Consider the following 22145-nt stretch of genomic DNA (forward strand, 5'->3'; position numbering starts at 1 on the left):
AGAATCTAAAAAAACTGTAGAGCAGATCAACGAAACCAAGAGTTGGTTTTTTGAAAAAATAAACAAAATTGACAAACCTCTAGCCAGGCTTCTCAAAAAGAAAAGGGAGGTGACCCAAATAGATAAAATCATGAATGAAAATGGAATTATTACAACCAATCCCTCAGAGACACAAGCAATTATCAGGGAATACTATGAAAAATTATATGCCAACAAATTGGACAACCTGGAAGAAATGGACAAATTCCTAAACACCCACACGCTTCCAAAACTCAATCAGGAGGAAATAGAAAGCTTGAACAGACCCATAATCAGTGACAAAATTGAATCGGTTATCAAAAATCTCCCAACAAATAAGAGTCCAGGACCAGATGGCTTCCCAGGGGAGTTCTACCAGACGTTTAAAGCAGAGATAATACCTATCCTTCTCAAGCTATTCCAAGAAATAGAAAGGGAAGGAAAACTTCCAGACTCATTCTATGAAGCCAGTATTACTTTGATTCCTAAACCAGACAGAGACCCAGTAAAAAAAGAGAACAACAGGCCAATATCCCTGATGAATATGGATGCAAAAATTCTCAATAAGATACTAGCAAATCGAATTCAACGGCATATAAAAAGAATTATTCACCATGATCAAGTGGGATTCATTCCTGGGATGCAGGGCTGGTTCAACATTCGCCAATCAATCAATGTGATACATCACATTAACAAAAAAAAAGAGAAGAACCATATGATCCTGTCAATCGATGCAGAAAAGGCCTTTGACAAAATCCAGCACCCTTTCTTAATAAAAACCCTTGAGAAAGTCGGGATAGAAGGAACATACTTAAAGATCATAAAAGCCATTTATGAAAAGCCCATAGCTAACATCATCCTCAATGGGGAAAAACTGAGAGCTTTTTCCCTGAGATCAGGAACACGACAGGGATGCCCACTGTCACCGCTGTTGTTTAACATAGTGCTGGAAGTTCTAGCATCAGCAATCAGACAACAAAAGGAAATCAAAGGCATCCAAATTGGCAAAGATGAAGTCAAGCTTTCGCTTTTTGCAGATGACATGATATTATGCATGGAAAATCCGATAGACTCCACCAAAAGTCTGCTAGAACTGATACATGAATTCAGCAAAGTTGCAGGATACAAAATCAATGTAGAGAAATCAGTTGCATTCTTATACACTAACAATGAAGCAACAGAAAGACAAATAAAGAAACTGATCCCATTCACAATTGCACCAAGAAGCATAAAATACCTAGGAATAAATCTAACCAAAGATGTAAAAGATCTGTATGCTGAAAACTATAGAAAGCTTATGAAGGTAATTGAAGAAGATTTAAAGAAATGGAAAGACATTCCCTGCTCATGGATTGGAAGAATACATATTGTCAAAATGTCAATACTACCCAAAGCTATCTCCACATTCAATGCAATCCCAATCAAAATTGCACCAGCATTCTTCTCGAAACTAGAACAAGCAATCCTAAAATTCATATGGAACCACAAAAGGCCCCGAATAGCCAAAGTAATTTTGAAGAAGAAGACCAAAGCAGGAGGCATCACAATCCCAGACTTTAGCCTCTACTACAAAGCTGTCATCATCAAGACAGCATGGTATTGGCACAAAAACAGACACATAGACCAATGGAATAAAATAGAAACCCCAGAACTAGACCCACAAACGTATGGCCAACTCATCTTTGACAAAGCAGGAAAGAACATCCAATGGAAAAAAGACAGTCTCTTTAACAAATGGTGCTGGGAGAACTGGACAGCAACATGCAGAAGGTTGAATCTAGACCACTTTCTCACACCATTCACAAAAATAAACTCAAAATGGATAAAGGACCTGAATGTGAGACAGGAAACCATCAAAACCTTAGAGAAGAAAGCAGGAAAAGACCTTTCTGACCTCAGCCGTAGCAATCTCTTACTCGACACATCCCCAAAGGCAAGGGAATTAAAAGCAAAAGTGAATTACTGGGACCTTATGAAGATAAAAAGCTTCTGCACAGCAAAGGAAACAACCAACAAAACTAAAAGGCAACCAACGGAATGGGAAAAGATATTTGCAAATGACATATCGGACAAAGGGCTAGTATCCAAAATCTATAAAGAGCTCAACAAACTCCACACCCGAAAAACAAATAACCCAGTGAAGACATGGGCAGAAAACATGAATAGACACTTCTCTAAAGAAGACATCCGGATGGCCAACAGGCACATGAAAAGATGTTCAACGTCGCTCCTTATCAGGGAAATACAAATCAAAACCACACTCAGATATCACCTCACGCCAGTCAGAGTGGCCAAAATGAAGAAATCAGGAGACTATAGATGCTGGAGAGGATGTGGAGAAACGGGAACCCTCTTGCACTGTTGGTGGGAATGCAAACTGGTGCAGCCACTCTGGAAAGCAGTGTGGAGGTTCCTCAGAAAATTAAAAATAGATCTACCCTATGACCCAGCAATAGCACTGCTAGGAATTTATCCAAGGGATACAGGAGTACTGATGCATAGGGGCACTTGTACCCCAATGTTTATAGCAGCACTCTCAACAATAGCCAAATTATGGAAAGAGCCTAAATGTCCATCAACTGATGAATGGATAAATTGTTGTTTATATACACATTGGAATACTACGTGGCAATGAAAGAATGAAATATGGCCTTTTGTAGCAACGTGGATGGAACTGGAGAGTGTGATGCTGAGTGAAATAAGCCATACAGGAAAGACAGATACCATATGGTTTCACTCTTATGTGGATCCTGAGAAACTTAACAGAAACCCATGGGGGAGGGGAAGGGAAAACAACAAAAAAAAAAGAGGTTAGAGTGGGAGAGAGCCAAAGCATAAGAGACTGTTAAAAACTGAGAACAAACTGAGGGTTGATGGGAGGTGGGAGGGAGGGGAGGGTGGGTGATGGGTATTGAGGAGGGCACCTTTTGGGATGAGCACTGGGTGTTGTATGGAAACCAATTTGACAATAAATTTCATATATTAAAAAAAACTACTTTTGATAAGGTTTTTACAGAGAAATAAAATACTTTAATTCTCAAAAAAAATAAATAAATATAAGAAATTGAAATTTAATATAGAGAGATTTTAGTACAGGAGACAAAAGGAAATTGAATGTGTCCTTTTATTCACTTCCTGGTTCTTGGCATTTAATGTTAAGTTATTTAGATATGAGTTAGATGGAACCAACTTGTGATATGTTCTAGTTTGAAAATTCAGAAACTGCTACGGGCTCAGGATTTATTAGTACTGAAGTTCACCTTCAGTAGAAAGAAGGAGAAAAACATAATTGTAAATTTTTTTATTAAGGTAAACCTCAAACATGAGAAAAAGTATAAAAAATGGATAACACTCCATGTCAAAATTTAACAGTTACACATTTTTTCTATATTTTTGTCTATATCTTTAATTACTTTAAAGTAAACAAATAAAAATATATTAATGGTTCAGTATGCAACCCTAAGAAAGTTGAGTATATAACCAGAATATTTATTAGCACCCCTCATAATCAAATTTTCTGGGGAGAGATTTCAATAATATCATTTTCAATGATTATTTAAAACCAGGACCCACATCCTAGACAGCTTTGACCTGGGAACCTTACACCAGCTGGTTAAATTAGTAGCGATTTGAGAGGAATATCAGTATGTGATGTATCAGTTATCTATTGCTGCCTAAGAAAACAACACAAACATAGTGGCTTGAACCGGCAACCATTGATTTAACTCACAATTTTGTGGTTTTGGCAATTTGGACTGGATGCAGCAAAGGTTTTCTTTTATGCTTGACTGGATTCTCTCATGCATCGGTAGTCAGCTGCCAGCCAGTTACAGGACAGCTGAGAAAGGCAGACCTAAGATGCCCTCATTCATATGTGTGATGGTTGGTATTGTGTCAGCCACAGTAATAGGAACAACAAGCTATATGTCTCTCCCATCCATTAGTTATGTCTGAGCTTGTTCAAATTCTGTCTCAGCTGTGTAGTATGAGACAGTGTGTTGAGAACCTGTATATCTTTGATGCTACCATTTTCTTTTTATTATTTCATTTTATTTTATTAAGTTTATTTTTATTTATTTTGAGAGAGAGAGCAAACGGGAGGGACAGAGAGAGGAGGAGACAGAATCCCAAGCGGGCTCTGTACCATCAGTGCAGAACCCTATGCAGGGCTCGAACTCATGAACCATGAGATCATGACCTGAGCCGAAAGGACACATAACTGACTGATCCACCCAGGCACCCACTGAAGCTACCATTTTCCAATGGCAAAGCAAGTTGCACAGCCATCGAGATTCAATAAGTGGAGAAATATATTTTATCTTTAACTGGATACAGCCGCAGTATCTCATTGCAGAGGAATTTGTATTAGAGAAATGTGGATAATTGTGGCCATTTTTGTAATATACCACTTGTGCATTGTCTTAAGAGGTCACCATACAAAGAATGTGGTAGAACTCTGCTTTTTCGTCACTAGGTAAAACTCTTGATCCAGCCTTCTTGAGTATGATTTTTAGCCCCAAACTTACTAACTAGGCAAATTTAGGCAGAATTCTTAACATCCTGTGGGATTCAGTGTCATGGCTTAACCTCATGGTTTGTAATATATTGAGTTCATTCAAGGAGGAACAGGGAACTCTGTTGTTCACAGGTACAATGTTTATAATAGTTTAAAATGCAATATAAATGTTCATTATCCAGGGTGCCTGGGTGGCTCAGTCGGTTGAGTGTCCAACTTCGGTTCAGGTCATGATCTCGCAGTCTGTGAATTCGAGCCCCGCTTCGGGCTCTGCGCTGACAGCTCAGAGCCTGGAGCCTGCTTCAGATTCTGTGTCTCCCTCTCTCTCTGCCCCTCCCCCACTCATGCTTTGTCTCTCTCTCTCTCTCTCTCTCTCTCTCTCTCTCTCTCTGTCAAAGATAAATAAACATTAAAAAAATTAAATGCTCATTATCCTAGGAAAATAAATATAAAAAATATTTTCCTATAATGAAATCATATTCAGGTAAATAGAAGTAAGTTAATTTTATATATAAATAAGTAGATAAATAGTTGTCTATATGCCTAAATACTTATGTAAAAACATAAGAGAAAGACAGTTATGGAAATTAGTAATCCACCTATAATCCAACTAAAGGACACAAAACTGTACAACACATGTTCATGTATATACCTTGGATATAAAATGTAAAGGACAAAGAAGATGTATACACACCAAATTCTGGATTGTGGTTATTTCAGTATTGGAGGAATGTTTTTAGTGAGTCAGTGTGTATGGTTCAAAGTACAATTCAGCTTTGTCAAGTTTTATTACTTTCATAATTAAAATGGCCTAATAAACCCTAGTGTTTGTCTCTTCATGTTCCTTTCTGTTTTGTAAAAAGTGTCACCAAATGGAAATATGTATATATGTATGTGACAAACTAGAGAGGACACACTCAGATCACTTGAATTTTGGCTACGAATGGGGGATAAAGGAAAAGAATGGTAATGACAAGTGCTATGAGGTCGAGGGGGCACGTGTTTGTTCTTCTCTTTGCAGTTGTGTCTTTAAGTCAATTTAATCCCCACCTGAGAAGACTAAGTGGAAAGTTAGCCTTACTATTTCTAATGAAAATCTGTACTTTACTTCCCTATCTAATGACACTTTTTTTTACTTCTTTTTTACTGTCTTTGCTTCCATTTAGGGGCATTTATGGTGTTTTCAATATTTATTTCACAAGTATTGAAAGTTTAATGGGATGTTGAATCTAAAATTTCAACAAATATGAAATATATAAAAACATGAACATAAAATTGAGGTATGAAATGCAAACTGTGAGCTCGATGTCCAAAGCTGAGCACAAAAGTCTCTTAACTATCCCCAAATTCAAAACACAGCTGTGAAGGAGTCTTTGCACACCTGATAGAATTTACTAAGGAGTAGTAGAAGTAGCCCTGATGGAATCCCTTCCTTTTCCAGTGATCTAAGGTCAGCTCTGAAAAACACAGTGACAAGTTTCTGGAGAAGAGAGTTGTTAGACAAGCTAAACTCTTGGTAATTTCTTCTCTTTATGGGAGAAGTGGCCTCAAAAAACGGTTTCTCATTGACTATGAGGTGTTTTGCATTATTTTCCTGTAGGCTTATGTAGAACTGTTTCTTTCTCTGCCCCCAGCCCTATTCAAGGGGGGAAAAAAGAATTCAAGAAAAAACATCTGAGTGAAGAGAGAGGGCAAAAGCCTACGTGATGAAAGGCAGCAGAATATGCCATCCCCATATCTGCCACTTCTGTGCAAGGATCATTTTGAGCTAAAGGCACTTGAAAAATAGCAGATGCAAGAGTGTTCTGAACTCCCCCTTCTCTTTTTGAAACAGGAGCTAGAGCTCCCTTATGAAAGATACCCTCCCTTTACCAGAAGACAAGAAACATTCTTATCATCAGAGACTGGAAGTTAAGATCAAGAACATTTTGCACAAATAGACCTTGCTGAAAGAAGTCTTATCTTCTGTTAGCCTCCCATATATTTTTGTTACTTTTCCACAATTCCCTCTCTTTATTCAACATATTATAAAAGCATTTAAGTTTTGCCACTTCTTTGGGCCTTCATTTCCTTAAGAGAGCTTCCCTATAACACGAAACTTAAATTTATTTTATTATTATTATTTTTTTCAGTAATCTGCCCTTTGTTTTAGAGCCCAGGTGGAGACTTAAACTAGGTAGAAGAAGATAAATTTCCTCCCCTGTTGTGATATATTTAGAATGCGGTAGTTTTCAGGTATCAGGTGATGCTGTGGATATCTGATCTTGAGCTGTCTTACAGAGTCCCCACCTAAGTTTATCTGCCACTAAGCTGTCAGGAGCAGGAGCTGAGGAGTTGATGTAAGAGATATAAGTAGATTGCCCATTTCATAATCAACTACGAATAAGGAAGGGCTCCTGCTGGACCTGCTGAAGTGCTCAGACATGTAACACCAGAGGGCACTTTCTGGGCCCAAATTCAAACAAGTAATGGCAGCCAGTAGAGGACTTTGGCAGTGCCTGTTAACTAGGGACACTTGCCCCCTGCTTCCACATTCCCTCCTCTCAAGCTTCAAGGCACCAGAAGAAAAAGAGATCAAGAGGAGGCAGGAAGGAGACAGAGTGAAGAGGAGAATCTACCATTTTTGATCCAAGAACCTAAGACAACACAGGCCAATACTGAGGACGGGAAAGGGGGGAAGATGGGGTTTGAAGAATAGATCATTAAAATCTTGAATTGGATTGTACTGGGAGGGACTTTTAAAACCACTAACCAAGTGGAGTGGCATCTGGGTGGCTCAGTCAGTTAAACCTCGTACACTTGGTTTCAGCTCAGGTCATGATCTTACAGTTCGTGAGTTCGAGCCCTGCATTGAGTTCTGTGCTGATAGTATGGAGTCTGCTTGAAATTTTCTATTTCTCTCTCTCTCTCCCTCCCTCCCTCCCTCCCTCCCTCCCCCATCTCTCTCTGCCCTTGTGCATGTTTCCACTCTCTCTCTCTCTCTCTCTCTCTCGGTCTCTTTGTCTCTCTCTCTCTCCATCTCGGTCTCAAAATAAATAAATGAACTTAAAAAAAAATTAAATCACTAACCATGATGGGGAAGCAATGAGGTCTTCCCAAGATATCACTCAAGGACAGAATACAGCTTAGTTGAAGCCACTGACTGAAGATCACTAAAACTGTTTTGTGTTTGTATGCTACCATGACTGGAATTTCTAAAGTCATTTGCATTTTATTTGTTTCTTCTGTTCATATTTTTATGTATCTGCACTCTATTCCAAAAAAAAGTATTGAAATATTTGCATTAAGTGATTAAATTCACGAGGCATAGTGGCAAATAAGTCAAGTAGAGGTAATAAGGTGGAAATGAAGAGACAAGGGAGATGGTATACCAAATATACTAATATGTTCTTTGCTGGAGGTGGTTCACATAGCCCATTCTGAATGCAAAAAATGAATACATTCAGTGTCAGAATTCATAGTGATTATGTATAAAAGCAAACCTGTTGCTATAGAGAGTAATGACTAGAGAACAGGTATATATTAATCAGCTGCGGAATGCCAGACAATGTGTATTTTGTAAACAGACAATGGCTTACCTTCATGGAGCTCACAATCCAGTGTGAAAACAAAAACATTTAACAAATATTTGCAAGTACAAATGGAGGGGATGAGCTTTTCCATACATTATGCTTGATTGGTATTCTCTGAACATAAGACACTTATTAGAGTATATGTAAATTTGTGACTGGGAGTGTATACACACTTATGTATATATAATGTACCCTTAACCAGTATTTTACAGGACTTTAGCCTCACTCAGAAATTTGGAGTTATATGGGGCTGGAGTATATTTTGTTCAACATTCAATATTTTTATTCCTTGCAATGTCAACCACAATCCAGTTGTTAAATTATGTTGAGGTGTATCGGTGATTTTGGGTGTTGTTATTGGAACTCTATCAGTAATGTTGTGGAATCTGAAATGTTACTTCTGCCCTCAACATGGTGGTTTTCTCGTGCATGATACATTGTTCATTTTCCAAGAAAATTACAGGAACTGCTAACAGAAGTGGAAAATAGTTTCAGAAACAGAGAATTCTAGGGGGTGATCCAATATAAACAAATAGTAATGTGGTAATAGCGAGACTTCACTTGTATGCTGACTATTATAGATTTCTGTCATGTTTATATTGCAGCTCAAAGAAATCCTGATGAGATTTTATAGCCCATTTTTAGCTAGTCACACAGAAGTTTTTAGGTAGAAACATTACAAAGCCATGTTTTGGTTTTAAGTTTCAAGTAAGTGAATGAAAAATTTAGGACCATATACCTGGCCCAAAATAGAAGCATAAATCTAAAGTTAAGTGATAATTGAGGATTGGAGTACTGGCATGTTAACTTAATCTCACAGGAAATAGTTAATAAGTAGTAGGCTTTGATTAAGGTATATGATAAATTTCTGTTAAGGAGAGAGGAGAAATGCACTACAAAATACTGTGTATAAAACAATATGGAGGGGTGCCTGGGTGATTTAGTTGGTTAAGTGTCTGACTCTTGATTTCGGTTCAGGTCATGATGTCACAGTTGATGGGATCAAGCCCTGAGTCGGGCTATGTCCTAACAGCATGGAGCCTGTTTGAAATTCTTTCTCCCTTTCTCTCTGCCCCTCTGTGCCCTCCCCTCCATGTCCCCATGACTCTCCAAAATGAATAAACATTTAAAGCAATATGGAAATTTAGTTACAACAGTGCTGATGAATAGGATCCAGGGTTCATCTGGCACTTTTGCTGTCCCCAACACTTGGCTTCTGAGTGTGAGTGAAAAGATACTGATTTAGTGCTTATAATCATCTAGACAGTGGGAATGGAGACAGGGCTATAGGATGCATGAAAATACCTTTTCAAATCTTAGAAGTGGTACTCAGCATTTAAGCTTATTAGTCAGAACACAGTCTCAGGGATATATATAGCTACAGAAGTCTGACCATATAATATATAGGTAAGCAGATAAGTTTCCTGTCTATGGAATATGGGAGAACAGATATTGAGGACACCTAGTGGTCAGCCATAAGATATTATATCTCAACTACAATTTCCTAACAAATACTTTGGTTTGTCAAAATTATACATTTTATTTTTTTTATTAAAAAATTCTTTTAATAGTTATTTATTCTTCAGAGAGAGAGACAGCATGAGTTCGGGAGGGACAGACAGAGAGAGACAGAGAGAGGGACACAGAATCTGAAGCAGGCTCCAGGTTCGGAGCTGTCAGCACGGAGCCAGATGCAGGGCTGTAACTCAGGAGCTGCGAGATCATGACCTGAGCCAAAGTCGGACACTCAACCGACTGAGCCACCCAGTTGCACTTACACATTTTATTTTTATAGCATTTATAAGATATATGCTTAAAATATGATTCAAGTAAGTTAAAAAATAGTTTACTCATTATTTCAGTCTTTGAACTTACCGTTTTATGTGCTATCATTTATTTCCAATTAAAATAGAATTTTTCATAATTTCCAATGTTTTAAACCTAAATGCAAGGAAATGAATAGGTTGTGGTCACTGTTTTATTGAAGTTATTCATAATTCTAATATATATTAAAATTCCATAAATTATGTATAAATATTTTATGCCCACAAATCTTTTAAAAAGTCCCCTACATTTACTGAGAATTTTGACACTTGCCCCATTCTCTTCTTTACCCATAAATTCCTGCAATGATTCTAGATGAATACAATGTACACACATCATCTAACCTTTACTATTCTTTAAAAAGAGAATTGGATTTTGAAATCACTGTGGCCTTTGGTAGGCTATAAATATTTTTCCAGAAATGTATGACTGTGGAAGGAAAGAGTTTGAAGTCTGTCTCAAATGAGTGTTTGTAGACATCTTTCAATACATTGGTGAATCTTCAAAGACTCAGAGCCTAACCCTTAGGCTTCTACCCTCAGAAATGAAGAAATGACCCACCTCTCAAGGATAATTCACATTAATCATGTCAACAAGTTTAACAAGGCTGACATATAAAACATATAGTAGTATATTCTTTAAAATAATTATTGAACTACATTTAAATAAAAGACTATATTTTACAAATATTTACTATCAATGTTTTTCACAAAATATAGTGCTAACTGGGTAAAGACAGAAAAGTTAACCCTCTAGGAAATAATGTTCAAATGGAAAAGATAGCCTTTAAATAACATAGGACAGTGAACAAAGAAGTAAGAGTACAGTACTACTGTCTCTGAACTTGAAGCTCTCCAACTTAAAATGTTTTCTTTGTATCTTCAGGATGTTCAGTAAGTAATTTGAATTCCCCTCCCCAAGCTGTTATATTCCAGTCTCTAAATATGTAGGTAACACTGTTTAAAATAGAACATGGTGGGGCTTTTGGGTGGCTCAGTCAGTTAAGCATCTGACTCTTGATTTCGGCTCAGGTCGCAATCTCCCTGGGAGTCTGCTTGAGATTCTCTCCTTCTCCCTCTGCCCCTCCTCTCCTTGTGCACACATGCGCTCACTTTCTCTCTCTCTCTCTCTCTCAAAAAAAAAAATATGGTGATATTGGGAATACTATTATTTTAAGTAGCACATTTATGATTACATATCTGCTATGGATGTGGAATATGACTGCTCAAATATATACATTTTCCATTTTTATTGTAGATCTACTTGAAGGACCTATTTGATTTTGTTAATTCATAAGCAAATATATTTATTCCTGCCTTAGTACTAAACTGTCTTCATTAAGATGGTTTTATAATAGCTCTTCATTATTCTTTTCCTTGTAAGCTAAGTCACTAATATTATGTAGAATATAATTGAGCTGTGAGTAAAAGAAAAATAACATTCCAAAATAAATGTGGATTAAACACAGTATAATTTATTTTGCTCACATATAAATGCATAGCAAATGGGCCACAACTGATAAATCAGTTCTATGAGCATGAGGACTTTCATCTTACCACCTTGTTCTTCCCTTAATCGGTAGGTAGCTTCTGCTTCAGGAGTCAGTCCCAGTTATTGAATCCAAATTCCAGCTACAGAGAAGAGAAAAATGGAGAGAAGGAATGCTCTCTGCCTTTAAGGGCAGTTACTGCAGTTAACGCAAGCACTGACACTTAACAGGTCTTAATAACCTATATTTACAGACATCCCAGAAAATATTCACTTATTTTTCATAGATATTTCTGCTTAACTGAAGAAAAATATTAAAATAGATGATGAAAGCCAATTAATTTTCTAGAACATCCCTGAATTTAATTTTCTTTCAGAGTGTGAAATCTCTTCTTGACAAAGTCATCTAGGTACACTGGAGAACAATCTTTTCAAGGTTTATTGTCAGGGAATACCTGTAAAGAAACCAAATAGATTATTCAGGGAGAGTTTATATCTTCAGTATTTTTTGTGTACCACACTTAGAAATCTCAAGACAAACATAAAATTGTGAGAAAGTTGATGGAAAATTATAAAATTTTTAAAATTGCATTCTTATATAACCCATAAAACAAAATATAACTTATATGTCATTTATAATAGCAACATAATATGTAAGGCCATGATGAGCAAATTGAGCTTATTAAGTAGATAGTAGTGAATAGTGATTGTTTCTTTTTGAACGCTTTTTTTTTTTAATTTCTTTTTCTTGCATTGGTCAGCACTTGAAGAAGATTGTTGTATAGAATCATTTGCAGTGGTCATTGTTTGGTGTTTTTGTTTGTTTTTAATTTTAATAGGAAGTTTTCCTTCTAATATTTTGGTAATCTCTGTCTATATGACTGATAATTTGGAAATTATCGAAAGTTATTTTTGAAACTAGTATACAATCACTTTCAGATGTCAAATGTAAATGATAAATTCTCCAGCTGTTGTTACATGTTTTGTCTATGTCCATTAGATCAATTATGTTGAATGTGTTTTTTAAATTATCTATATCATTACTGATTTTTGTCAGCATTATAAACTGTTGAAAGATAATGATAAAATCTCTCACTATATTAGTGTTTTACCTCACTTATAGTTATACCATTTTTACTTTGTGCATATTATTTATTTAATAATGTTTAGAAAATGTATATGTCTTCTTATCAATATGTAGCCTCCCTATTTATCTTTAATTATATTTGGATAAAATATGTCTTATCAAATAAATTTATTAAGATAATTTGGGGCACCTGGGTGGCTCAATTGGTTGAGTGTCTCTGCTCTTGATTTTGGCTCAGGTCATGATCTCACGGTTCATAGGATTGAGACCCCTGTTGGGCTCCCTGGTGACAGTGCAGAGCCTGCTTGGGATCCTCTCCTCTCTCTCTGCCCCAGCCCCTGTTTGTGCACCCTGTCTCTTTCTCAAAATAAATAAACTTAGAAAAATTGTTAAGATAATTGATCTTTATATTCATCACTAATTCCAAAGTAAAAAATTTCCCCTCTTTAAATATACTTTTCTGTGCTTTTATATTTTTGGTATATATGTTATATACAATATATGGCTGAATTAAAAAATGCATGGATATATATATATATAACTTTTTTCAGTATCATTATTGATCCATTTGGAAATATTTTACCACATTATGCTTTTTATTTTTCCTTTTTAATTTTTGTTTTTGCATTCTCTTCTGCTTCTACTAATTCAGTTATTCTGCTAACTCTTGAAAGTCTCTTGTCATTCTTCTATTGGTTACATTTTTATTTTCTTTTTTGGCTGTTTTTACCTAAGTTTTATGACTCAGGTGTTTTGGAATTCATTTTGATGAGTCTAGATGTAGATTATTATTTTTTTATTTTTATTTTTATTTTTAATTTTTTTTCATGTTTTATTTATTTTTGAAAGAGAGAGAGCAAGAGAGAGACACAGCATGAGTGGGGGAGAGGCAAAGAGAGGGACACACAGAATCCAAAGCAGGCTCTAGGCTCTGAGCTGTCAGCACAGAGCCTGATGCAGGGCTTGAACTCAGGAACAACAAAATCATGAACTGAGCCAAAGTCGGATGCTTAACCAACTGAACCACCCAGGCACCCCTATTTTTATTTTTTTATCATGCTTCATGTCTATCATCCCTTTCTTTTTCTAGAAACTCAGAAACTGTATGTTGGACTCTCATTATATCACCTCTTAACCTCTCTTTGATACTTTCTCTCTGTGTCCTTGTGTTGTCTATATAATCTATTTCACCTTCTCTCTTGAACTTTTAAATTCTGTTGTTATTATTGTTAAAATTCTAGATGTTCTATGAAGGAATGTGAGTAGTAATTTGCCACTTGTAGTAAGTAGGCCAAAGGCTTTCATTTCCAATGTAGGTTCCTGGGCAGCTTTTAAAACTCAAGTCTCGGGGCACCTGGGTGGCTCAGTCGGTTGAGCGGCCGACTTCGGCTCAGGTCACGATCTCGCGGTCCGTGAGTTCGAGCCCCGCGTCGGGCTCTGTGCTGACAGCTCGGAGCCTGGAGCCTGTTTCGGATTCTGTGTCTCCCTCTCTCTGACCCTCCCCCGTTCATGCTCTGTCTCTCTCTGTCTAAAAAATAAATAAACGTTAAAAAACAAACAAACAAAAAAAAAAAACTCAAGTCTCAGGATTTCCGAAATCATCAAAAGCCTTTAGGTCCATCAGATTGTCAGCATTAGTTTATCACCATGGATTCCAGCTTTCTCTGGGTTACATCCAATGGGAGTTTTCCTTATTTCCTTACAGAGTAAGGTGTGCACTTTGTAGGTGGTTTGCTATGTTTTATCAAGCATATTTGGTGTTTTGGAACTGTAGTATTTTCAGAATAAGTTTTCCATCTTGGCACAACTGAAGTCTGCACATCTCTCATAGGCGTCTGTGTCAACAAGTATAAATATTAATGGCTGGGTAATTTTCTATTACTTTAAAATATGTTTACTTTTTAAGAAAAGAGTGTTTTCCTTATATACAAAAGTATTTTACTGCCAGAATTGATTATCCATCTTAGTAAATATTATTTTTAGAATATACAGTAAAAATATTATCACATTAATGTTAAGCCATAGGAACTGATGTGGCCACCTTTTGTTATAAAGTTATGTCAGAACAAATTTAAGTAGAATATAAACCACAATGCAATCTTTTAAGTAAAGGTTCAAGATAGGCAGAAAAAAATATTCTATCATCAGATGCCAAAACCACAGAATAGCGTTAACTAAGTAGTTGCAGAACTCTTTTTGCATGAAGCCATATGTTCTCTAAAAAAAAAATTCACTATTTCTACTATGAACAAATTGATTTGAAGTATGAAGGTGTCAGAGTAAGGCTTTCATCACATTGCATTTTGATAAAGCTGTCAGTGTCTACCTGGGACTTCAAAGCTTTACCTCCTGACTTAATTGAAAGAAGAAGTAGGAGACTCAAATAAAAATCACTAGACAAAGTGATATAATGCAATCAGACATGTAATTTTCTGGACATCCTCTCACTTGATTTCCCTTTAACCAAGGTACCCCATTTCCCAAGCCTGTACATTTTTGTCATATTCCTTTCATTCAATCATGGTAATACCTTTCTTATTTATTTCTGTCTTTATGGTCTAATTTTGTTAGCAATTTGTAGTCACCACATGTAAATGAATAATTCTAAAGGCTTTTTGCTTCCTTGCAGTGATTCTCCTTCCAATGCTAATATCATCCCAATGCTTAGTTTCAGTTATCACTTCTACATGGATAACTTCCAAAACTTGATCTCCATATGTTATCAGTCTCTATATTCCTCTCCTGATGTGTGTCACTAATTACAGGTATCCAAAGTACGTGAAACTTTTTCCTAGCTAACTGAATTCATTATTCTCTACATATAATCCCCCATTTTTTTAAATGTTTTGAATATAGTTGACATATAATATCACATTAGTTTGAAGTTTACAGCATAGTGATTCAACAACTCTATACATTATGCTGTGCTCACCACAAGTGTAGCTACCATTTGTCACCATACAAGGCTCTTGCAGTACCATTGACTATCTTCCCTATGCTGTACTTTTCATCCCCATGACCTGTTCCCCCTCCCCCTAACTCCCCTTCCCCCTTTTTTTCCCCCCCCCCCCCCCCGCACTCCTCCCCTCTGGAAACCATCAATTCACTCTGTACATTTATAGGTCTGATTCTGCTGTTTGTTTATTCATTTGTTTTGTTTTTTAGGTTGCACATAGAAGTGAAATGATAGGGCATTTGTGTTTTCTTTGTCTGGCTTATTTCACTTAGCATAATATCCTCTAGGTCCATGAATTCCCCTCTCTAATTTATGACACAATTATTGTCCCATTTTTTAATCTTCTATGGCCTTGCTTATCTTTCATTCTTACAACAAATCTGAAAACTTTTCAATTTAATCTTATCTCTACACTTAAAAGTCCTTTTAAATATTCTGAAGTATTTTAAACATACATAAAATATTAGAGGGTAATAAACACATGTGTTTCTTCTCATATGGTTGGTCAGATCTTAATATTCTGCCTTATTTGATTCAGAGTGATTTTTATATTTCAAATAAGTTTTAAATTTAAAAGTTGAAGACCCTTATTTATATTTTCCTCACCTCATGCCCATCCTTCCAGTTCAGAAGTATTGAATTTTTTGACTATGATGTTCATTTATATTTTTCACTCATTTGAACTATGCATAAAAATATGTAACACTGATTTATATATTTTAAATTTTATATAAGAAGAATGGTACTGTATATACCTTCCTGCATTTCTCACACATTATGCTTTATAAATAAAAGTTTATTTATTTTGAGAGAGAAAGATAGCAGGGGAGGGCAGAGAGAGAGGGTGAAGAGAGTATTCCAAGAAGCAGACTCTTTACTGTCAGTGCAGAGCCTGACATGGGGCTTGATCTCAAAAACCATGAGATCATGACCTGAGCCAAAATCAAGAGTCAGATGCTTACCTGACTGAGCCACCCAGGTGTCCCTCACACATTATGCTTTTGAGATTTGTCCATGTTCTTATCTGTATTTCTAGTTAATTAATATTGATATTTAATTGTATGAATATAACATTATTAATTTGCATTTTAAAAGATATTTAGATTAATTCAAATTTTTAAATATTACAAAAATATATTCTTTAAAATGTCACATTTTGCAAATATGAGTTATATATGATATCTCCTAGTAATGGAATTACCAATTTATAAAACATGTCCATTTTCATTTTCACTAAGCTTTTGCTATAGCAAAACTAAGTAATTTGGTAAGTAATGAAACTTTCAGTGCTCCTCATCTTTGCTAATATTTATTAAGAATTATTTAATTTTGCCAATCTAATAGAAATTAATGACATCTCATCTATATTTTCCTGCTTGCTAGAGATTAGCACATTTTTATTGGTCATTCCATTTTTTTTTCCTTTAAATTGCTATTTTTTATAGCAATTTATTATTATTTATTTTTTTCCTTTAAATTGCTAAAATTCATATTTTTTGCCAACTTTTCTACTAAACTAAAGCTTACTTATGTTTCTTATAGCTTTTAAGGTCTTTATGTGTTCATAAAAACAATGAATATTTTAGATAGCATTTATTTTGTGCTCATAATGTGTCAAATATTTTTCAGAATGCTTTCCATTTTTCATTAGCACATTTCATGGATACTAGTCCTGTTTTGGTTATACATGACAAAATATTTTATTGTCCATGACCTTATAATGTACAGAATATTTTCATTTTGGCATATTTAAATTTATCAATATATTTATTTTATGTTTTCCCTTTGATCTCTCTAGGGATTTTTTTCTTACTGTAAGGGCATAAAGAATTCCATTTATATAATTTTAAATAGTTAATTTTTAAAAATGTTTACACATAGGTAACTGAATCTTCTGGAATGTACTTTTGTGGTATTGGAATCTGTTATTTTTAATACTATCATTACTGTTATTATTATATGACAACAAGTTGTTCCAGCACCATTTGTGTTTAGTCTATCATTTTCCAGATGTATTCTAAAGCTCTCTGTGTTATATATCAGCTTACCACAATTGTTTGAGTCTATTTTTGGGCTATTTATAATGTCCCATTAGGCCATTTTCTGTCCCTATGTTAACATACTCTATTGAAACTGTTGTAACAACATAATATATCCTGTTAATTGGTATAATTCATCCATCCACTGTGTTCTTTTACTCTTGTCTATGCTTTTTCTAATTGTTCTTGACAACTTCCTTTAAAAACCCTAATATTTTTAGAATTCTTTATATAGATTGTGTTTTAGGAAAATTGTCATGCTTATGATACTGAAACTTATATTCATGAACAGTGTTATTTTTCCATTTATTTGTATCTTCTTTTATGTCTTTGAATAAAGTTTTATTTTTTATTTTGATTTTTTGAAAATCTACATATGACTAATAGATTGGACCTTTATTATTTTACTGCTATTGTAAAGAATAATTTTTTAAATTAGTTATGTTTTAAATTTTTTTTTAACGTTTATTTATTTTTGAGACAGAGAGAGACAGAGCATGAACGGGGGAGGGGCAGAGAGAGAGGGAGACACAGAATCTGAAGCAGGCTCCAAGCTCTGAGCCATCAGCCCAGAGCCCCACGCGGGGCTGGAACTCACGGACCGCGAGATCGTGACCTGAGCTGAAGTCGGACGCCCAACCGACTGAGGCGCCCCTTAAATTAGTTTTTGAATGTTGATTCTAGTATGTAAGAACAATTTAATTTTGTATAGCCTTTGTTTTTCCTTTCTCCATATTCAATTTCCAGATTCAAATTCCTAAGAATTTGCCTCACTCTTAGTTTTACCAGAGGTGGTGGTTTTCTCCCTTGCTTGGTATAGCCATTTAACATTCTCCTTTCATCATGAATCTTTCTAAAAATTAAGACACTCTCATCTAAAGCCTTCTATATTTACCTATTGTCAATATGGTGATTTCAAAAGTATTAGACTAGAGTGTGTGACCAGACTGTAGCCTGTATATTCAGACTCATCTCCTCTTTGTCCATTTTATGATCCGCTCCTAAACTCACATGATTTGGGGCAGCTTGAAGTTTCTTGAAGGGTGTCAGACTGCCTACCTCAGTTTCTTACTGTGCGTCTATATTGCCCTCAGTTTTTGACACATGGCCCTCTTCATAGGGAAGCTCACAACACAACAGCTTGCTTCAAAACCAGCAAGGAAAAGAGCCTCCTCACAGAGCTGGAAATTCAAAAATTTCACTGGTATTTATTCAGTGAAAACCATTTCTTATTTATAAATTATTTTAACTAATATTTAGAACCTACTATATGTATGTCAATGTGGTATGTTCAAAAGCCATTAACTATAGACAAGCCAGACATGACCCTTTAAGACTAAGACAAATACATAATTACATCTATTCCATCACCTTCGACATGTTCTATTGGTTATAAGCAAGTTGTAGGTCCCACCCACACTTAAGGTGATAGGATTATACAGGTGATAGATACCAGGAGCAGGGATCCTGGACATCACCTTAAATCTGCCCCACACTGTATTTTATCCCAAACTTTCCAATGGCAAAACAGTCAGAAGTTTCCTTTTTATAAATTTTATTTTTTAATATATAGAAAATTGTACAGTTAGAAACACAAGCTCAAATAACCATAATGCTTTATTCACTAAAATAAAAATGTACTATTCATACTATTGAACAATATGATTTTGTGTCTTAATACTCTATTGTGGACATAATTTCACATTAACAATATTTACATATTAATGTATATACATCTACCTCCTCTTAAATTAATTAAATATGTAACAAATAATAATCTTATTACTGATCATTGTAATGGCTAGATTACAGTTATTAATTGGCTAAATATCAAACTTGGGATAATGAAGTATACAAAAGACCAGAACAATAAGGAAAAGTAGTATAGAAGTTATCTTGCATCAACTCACACATAGATATTTCTATAGTGCACTGTCCAATATGGTGCCCACTAGACACACAGATGGTAAAACTTAGCCTTTCAGTTACATTAACACACTACAAGTGTTCAATAGTCCTATGTAGCTATTGACTATTGGATAGCACAGATATAGAAAATTACCATTATCATAGAAACTTCTGTTGGACAGTGCTATTTTAGAGGACAATGATGAATAAAACATGAAGTTAGATTTCACATTATTTCCTGGGAAGTTCTGTGGTCTTTCATTTGATGAGAAGATATTAGGTATTTTCCCTAAATATATAACATAGTAAATAAAAACATAATATAAAATTTTAAGAAGTATATAACAAGTAAATGTTATATACTTAAATTACAACATTCACAAAACTGTTCAAACCATTTAAAAGAAAAAAAATGACACCATGGAAACATAAAGATTTTTAACTATTCTGATTATTTATATGACAAAATATCACTTTAAACTTAGGCTATTGTTTCTTGGATATTTGTTTTTTTCTGGTCTTAGGGCCAAGTTATTAATAATTAAATTTAACTTCATATATTTAATTATTCTTAAATTAACAACCTAAATATATTCAGCCCTCTCTCTAAATTTTTCCAATCTGCTATATTTAACACAGTACAAATTCCATGGTATGTATTTAAAATATGTGACAAAATAATTGTAAAGCTATCAGGGGGAAAAATAGAGTGCATCCACACATATGTAAATATGCATGAAGAGAAATTATCTGTACTTAGCTATGTAAGCTTTCTTTTAAGCAGTATTAAAAATATGATATTGGCCAATAATTGATATATCTAAACATTGAAAGACTCTGCAAGACTTTATATAAGGGGAAAAACCAAAGAAAAACTTTGAAAAATAGAATAAATATGAAGGGAAATAAATTATTAGAATGCCATGAAAATAACCCTAGATATACCTGTAGCAGAGGCTGGCATTCTATAAATCAACTTGTAAGCCAAACAATCAAGGAACTTGCAGGAATTTATTAGGGGGGTGGAGTAACATAGGTGCTCTTTCTTATGCTTAGAAAAATAGATTCCAGAGTTTTAAAACATGCTGCTAAATCCACCTTGTATTTCTGGCTGTCAGAAAAAGTACAGTAGGACAAGGATGATGGAGACCATATTCATAAGAGCAAAAAATGTCAATTATTGTCAAAGGCAGAATATAACTTTGTAGGTAAATGTTTATTAAAAAAACATAAATGTGGGGCGCCTGGGTGGCGCAGTCGGTTAAGCGTCCGACTTCAGCCAGGTCACGATCTCACGGTCCGTGAGTTCGAGCCCCGCGTCAGGCTCTGGGCTGATGGCTCGGAGCCTGGAGCCTGTTTCCGATTCTGTGTCTCCCTCTCTCTCTGCCCCTCCCCCGTTCATGCTCTGTCTCTCTCTGTCTCAAAAATAAATAAAAAACGTTGAAAAAAAAAAAAACCCATAAATGAGCATTCATTATTAAAAATAAAAGTGCACTAATATTATGTATTAGTTTACTAAAGCACAAATTATGTTTAAATTGTAAGTTTCTAAATATGTCTTTGACTTATATAGTGTTTGCTAAATGATTGTTAGTACACAAAAATGAAAATAGATGTGTTTTAATTTCATTATACTAGAAAGCCAGAAATGAGTGACCTGATGACAGATTCTTAAATAAATTTAAGGAAAGTACAAAGAGTTCAAGTGGTAAACCAAACACAAAAATCGTAATTCTAGTAAAATTAACGGAGAAATCAGTCTGTCTTAAAAAAAATAAATTATATTGACTAAAAGAAACAAAAATGGGGGTGTCTGGGTGGCTCAGTTGGTTGAGTGTCCAACTCTTGATTTCTATTCAGGTCAGGATCTCATAGTTCGTGAGTTTGAGCTCCGCAATGGGCTCTGCGCTGACAGTATGGATCCTGCTTGGGATTGATTCTCTCTCTCTCCCTGCGCCTTCCAGGCTTGCACTCTCTCGCTCTTTCTCTATCTCTCAAAATAAATAAATAAATAAATAAATGAACATTCCAAAAAAAAAAAAAAAGAAATAAAAAGAAACAAAAATGTCCAGAATAGGCATGTGACAGGCTATATAACCACATATGATAAGATGTTAATTAAAGTATAAATAAAATACCAGTGGGCACATACATTAAAATGTAAGATTTCTGTAAAACCTAAATTTATGAATATTAAAAATTTCAAAACTTTAAGTAACCAAATATTAAGAAAAATATAATTTATCACTTGTCAAACATTATATTTAATAATATACATAGGCTGAGATTTCATGGCAGGATTTTTCATTTTTACATGAAAAATAATTGTCATGTAATATATAGTTATATATAGTTTATTATATATATAGATTTTATTAACCCAGAAACAAAACAATTAAAATTATTCTCTTAATATATACTAAATTCTTACCCAAATTCTCTCTTTCTCTGTGTGTGTGTGTGTGTGTGTGTGTGTGTGTGTATATATACACGCACACATATACATATAATATATATATGTATATATATATATGAGTGTACATTCAAATAAATACATATTTGTAGATTTAAGCACTATTCTCCCAGATATTGATAAGCCAAATAAATAAAAACATTTATAAGGAGGCTTAGAAGACTATCAGCCAGCTTGTCCTAACTGACATACATAAATTTTGGCCTTCATACTAACTACAGAAAACATATTCAGTTCCAGTACACATGAACCTTTAAGATGAAT

This window comes from Panthera uncia, chromosome B4 (genome assembly GCF_023721935.1).
Source record: "Panthera uncia isolate 11264 chromosome B4, Puncia_PCG_1.0, whole genome shotgun sequence".
Classification (NCBI taxonomy): domain Eukaryota; kingdom Metazoa; phylum Chordata; class Mammalia; order Carnivora; family Felidae; genus Panthera; species Panthera uncia.